Raw genomic sequence first — 5,707 nt, forward strand, 5'->3', positions numbered from 1 at the left:
GGGTAATCAGAACCCTCCAAAGGGGAACCAGTGGAAACCAATGAGTTGCATGAGTTGATGTGTAATGTGGCTTCTCAAAGGCAGGCACCTAGACAGGACCACCCAAACAACTGAGAGGTGGTGGCACAGTCCACTGGACACGTCCACTTTCCCATACTGGTAATAAAGTCAGTCAGCCTTTTTGTTCTATAGTAATAATAGTTGTGATGATGATGATGATGATGATGATTATAATTTAAAAATGGCTGTGTAGTCAATCAACTCTGAAGCAAGGAGCACAAAGCTGTACTGTTGTCCTGCTAGCCTCCTATTATTTATGGGATGTAAAGGCATCTCTCTGTGCTGTTCCTGCCTCACAGGGCCGGTTTGTGTTTCTGCCTTTGAATGGCCTCGAAACAATCCTTGGCTCACTGGCTTGTGCCCGCAGAGCTGTCTGCTGCCTGCCAGCCTTCCTGGGTTCCTGCACTGTGGGTTAGCCACATCTGGTGGGATTTACCCACAGATGTATTGCTTACTTGTGCATTGCGTAGCACCTAACTGCCATCCTCCTCCACCTCTCTGCCCTCCTGATGCCAGGGAGAAGTAGATGGGCTGTGTGGGTCAACCCCACAAGCCTATGGCATGCTTGCTCCCAGTGCTTCAGGGGCATAGCTGCATGCTGCCTCTCCTCCTCTGTGCTCGCCTCAGAGGGCTGGTTTCTGTGTGTCTTGCTTTGACTCAGGGCACTAGTCCTTCCTTCCTCGTCCTGAAAAGGCAGCTGCATTTTGCTGCTGCCATGATTGCTGAATCCTCTGCGACAACGTAGGCTCATTATTATTATTATTATTATTATTATTATTATTATTATTATTATTATTATTACTACTTATAATAAATTTATTTCTTACCTGCCTCTCCATTCTGATCGAGGCGGGGAACAACAATAAATGATAAAATACATAAAACTGAATTAAAACATAATATACATTGTTTAAAATATCCTAAAAAACATCCTAAAAACATTCTAAAAAATCTTAAAATTCCACTGGATAGGCCTGCTGGAAGAGAACAGTCTTTATAGCTTTCTTGAATGCTAGTAGACTGTTAAGTTGATGAGTCTCCTCCGGCAGGCCGTTCCACAATCTGGGAGGAACAGAAGAGAAGGTCTTCTGGGTAACAGTTGTTAATCTAGTTTTTGCTAGCTGAAGTAGATTTTTCCCAGAGGACCTGAGTGTGCGGGGCGGATTGTATGGGAGAAGGCGATCCCGCAGGTAGCCTGGACCCAAACCATGTAGGGCTTTAAAGGTAATAACCAACACTTTATACTTCGCTCGGAAACTAATTGGCAGCCAGTGAAGAGATTTTTAAACTGGTGTGATATGGTCATGCCTAGGTGTACAGGTGACCAGCCTGGCTGCCATATTTTGAACTAGTTGAAGTTTCCGGACTAGGCACAAAGGTACCCCTAGGTAGAGCGCATTGCAGAAGTCAAGCCTTGAAGTTACCAGTCTATGCACTACTGTCTTTAGGTTTCTAACTCTAGGAAGGGGCACAGCTGGCATATCAGCCAAAGCTGATACTAGGCACTCCTGGCCGTCGCATCTATCTGGGTTGTCATTTGGGGCGATGGATCCAGAAGCACCCCCAAGCTGCGAACACAGTCTTTCAGGGGGAGTGTAACCCCATCCAGAACCGTTTGACACACCTCCAAACCCAGATTGTGGCCTTTGACAGCCAGAACCTCCGTCTTGTCTGGATTCAGCTTCAATTTGTTTTTCCTCATCCAGCCCATTGCCAACTCTAAGCATTCATTCAGAGGAGACACACTATCCTTAGCTGACACTGTTGTCGAATGCACAGAGAAATATATTTGGGTGTCATCAGCATACTGATAGCACCCCGCCCATGCCTCTGGATGATCTCTCCCAGCGGTTTCATGTAAGTATTAAATAGCATTGGGGAAAGAATGGCACCTTGTGGTACACTAGAAAACCAAAGAGGTTAAGGTAATAAATTTCAACAAAATTTTATAGTAAAATACTATGAAGTATACAATCAAGGCTATATGCCACACATGGTACACCACACAGCAGCTCCTTCTTTGAGGAACAGCTATCCCCAAGCACCACCATCTGGAACCTGCCTGAGAGGTAGGACTGGAACCAGTGAAGCACAGTGCCCCTGATTCCCAGTCCCCTCAGGCAATCCAGAAGGATACCATGGTCGATGGTATCGAAAGCCGCTGAGAAGTCCAAAAGTCCAACAGGGACACACTCCCCCTATCAATAGGCAGAGATCATCCACTAAGGCGACCATAGCTGTGTCCACTCCGTATCCTGCTCTGAAGCCAGTTTGAAATAGGTCTAGATAATCTGTGTCATCCAAAACTGCTTGGAGTTGGTTTGCAACCGCCCTCTCGATCACCTTACCAAAAAATGGTAGATTTGATATTGGTCTATAGTTATTAAGATCCAGGGGATCCAGGGAGGGCTTTTTTAGAAGCGGCCGTACCATTATTATTATTATTACAATTATTGGCTGGGCATACCCTGGAGTGCGTGAACTTTGACGAACTCTGAAAGGATCATCTATTCAACAGCATCTCTGTTTGAGGTGTGTGTGTACATCTTGAAAAACCAACACGTTATAGCACTTTGAAATGAGTGGAAGGCACGAAAGAAATTAAATTAGAAGTATTGCGACCCAAGCGTGGCAACGCAAGGTCTGAGTTGTTTGTTTATCCCATGACCAGCTATGTGCTGTATGCTCACCCAGTTTAATAATTTTCTATCTTGAAGTTCCCTGTGTTCATTTTTGAAGTGGTTAACCTGAGAGGAAGATTCTGATTTAGGTTTAACTTTAAAAATTCCCCCCAAATCAGGGCATGATCCCATTTCCTTCAAAATTGGCATGAATATGGATGTATTTAGAAGGTATCATGGTGCCCATTTTGATGTTTCTAACTTGAAAACCAAAAAAGTTATAGGTGTTTGACATTTTCAATGCAAGTCTATGGGGGGGGGGGGAACGGAGCTCCAGATCCGGATCCGCCGCAGAGCGGAGCGGACCTGATCCGAACGTTGCGGATCGGGATCCGGATCGGATCGGGGGGGGTCTGTGCACAGCCCTAATAGAAATGCAATAATAAATAAATAAAATAAATCAACAGCTTTGCAGGTTACGACTTCCCCAGCCTCCACCAGACTAGGTTAAGATCTTTAACTAGCTTTATACAATACTACACAGGCTTCCCTAAGGATGCATTATTGCTATGATAGTTGCAATGAAACTGGGGCCAGTCCGTAGCATGAGAGCTGAGCAGCTTTTCTAGCCCTGTCTTAGGGAAGCTCTTCTCTTAGGGACATCTTTTGATGGGCCAACCTTTTAGAACCCCTTAGTTCTCAAAGTTGCTCCTCCCTATTGACCCAATGTCTGGTGTCCATCACTCCCATCTCCTCTTTTCCCATAATTCCCACAAATGGAGACGTTTCTGTTTGGCTTTGCACCCACCAATTAGTATTTGGACAAATTCCTCCGTTCCCCTGATCTGGGCAGATTCCTCTGTCCCCCTGGCTCTGCCTCTTGAAACCTTGGTAACTCCCCCACCGCTTCATACGCTTCCTCATTGGACTGTGAGTCAAGTTCTTACATTCTCTCGAGATGCTTCGGCAGAAGTGCTGAGCCCAATCCTTACCCTCAGGGACCACAGGATTGCTCTTTAAATGACTTTACAAAAGGATGCGGCAGATTCATGGGATCACGGGTCTAGCAATGGCTATTGACCAGGACAGCTAATGAAATCTCCATATTCAGGAGCAGCCTTTTTGACTGCCTCTGAATATGGTTGCTGGTCACAAGAGGGATGTTGCCTTTATGCTTTTCCCAGAAGCCTCTGGCTGGAAAATGGGTGTTCAACTAGACGGACCTCTGGTTCAATCCATCTGTTCTTACCATTTAATGCAAGGGTGCTGAACCTTCGTCCCATAAGCCAAGTCCAACCTATGAATCTGCCCCTTTGGGGTTCCCCAGGGGGCCCCACCACTTTCCCTGGTGCCGCCCCCTTCTTCCCCCAAACCACTGATTGCTATTTTGGCTCTGTCCCCTTTGCCTTTGGCACCACCCCATTTTGCCATTGACCCCACCACCACCACCACCACCACCACCACCAAGAGCTTTTCCAAAATTGCGTTCAGGCTGAAAGAGGTTCAACATCCCTGTTTTAATGGGACACATGAAGCTGCCTTACAGCAGTCCCGCCAGGGGTCTGCCCAATCTGCTCTGTACTCGATTAGTGCAGCGGCTGGAAGACGTGGGCTGGAGGAAGCTTTCTAAATGTTCAGGAGGTAATTCCCAGCCCTGTGAAATGAGATTCTTTCACCTGGAGATGCCTTGGATTAAAATGAACAAAACAGCCTTTCCTGCCTTGGGACTGGCACGGACCTACAATTCTGTCTGCCAGAGGAAAGGTACGTTTAGACGGCCTGCCAAATCCTGCCTTTAAAACCCATTTTACACAGCAGTGGAAAGATGCACAATTTTATGCACAATGCGTTTATCGGACCAGCTGTATTTTGTCCGACCATTTCCTATTGACAGGAACAAGGAGATTCTTGCACGAGCCCTGCTGCTCCTATCCAAATGCACGGCTATGCGTGGACATTTTCTTCCCAAAGTGAAATGAATTATTTTTATATAGGAAAAGCGAGCATTTCAGGTGCGGCCACTGAAGCAGCAGCATCTTTTCTGCCATCATTTTTAAACCCTCCACAGCCTTGTCCAACCTGGTGTCCTCCGGATGTGTTGGATTACAACTCCCAGCATAACTGGCTGGGGATGCTGGGAGTTGTAGTACAACACATCTGGGGGGGACTGGGTTGGGGAAGGCTGCCTGACAGCTACTGCATGGAGAAAAAACCAAAAACAGCCTCCCCTTCCCTCAAGTAGATTTGAGAGACACATCAACGACCTCTGATTTGTGCGAGTACCCAAGTCGCCACAAGAAACAGCAAGGCAGCCATGCACATCAAGATAAAGAAATTTATGAAATATATTAATGGTTACAAATAAATACAAATATGTACACATGAAGTGGTGTACACTCAAAGAGGCCTAGCCTAAACGTCCAACAGAAGAGCAGTGCTTTCAATGACCAGTCAAGACAGCAAACATTTAACGAGTTAATACTTCCAATCAGGCTGCCAGATAGATTCCACAGGTGGGGAGCCCTTGTCCCAATTCATATATCCCCAGTGACAGCATGCCCCTTGGGTGGTAGAGGAGTGGGAGGCTGCTCCTCCTTTCTGAGTTGCATCCGAGAAGCTGTGAGTGGAGGCGTCCACACCAATGCACACAGGCAGCATTCACGGAGTTTCTCTCCCACGAAATCTTGTGAATGGAGCCTCTCTGTGATCAGGCACAGGTCTGGAATCTAGGCTTACACATCCGTTCATGTTGGCGCATGCCAGAGGAGAGGAGCATTGGCCTGCTCCTTCACCAGGTGAGGGCGCCACCTCTGGTAAGATATGAACTGGGGCAGTGGCAGCATGGAAGTGACTTTGGCATCTGCTAAAACTCTACTTCCTCAGTTCATTACGGGAAGGTGCCTTGCATGATGGGGTCATGTGAGGGTGGGCGAGAGGGGAACCACCAGCAGCTCCTGTTTCAGGCCGCATGTGATGAATCTCTAGGAGCACCACCCTCCCTAAGTTACAAAGAGCATTAAAAAAAT

This window comes from Elgaria multicarinata, chromosome 2 (genome assembly GCF_023053635.1).
Source record: "Elgaria multicarinata webbii isolate HBS135686 ecotype San Diego chromosome 2, rElgMul1.1.pri, whole genome shotgun sequence".
NCBI classification, from domain to species: Eukaryota; Metazoa; Chordata; class Lepidosauria; order Squamata; family Anguidae; genus Elgaria; species Elgaria multicarinata.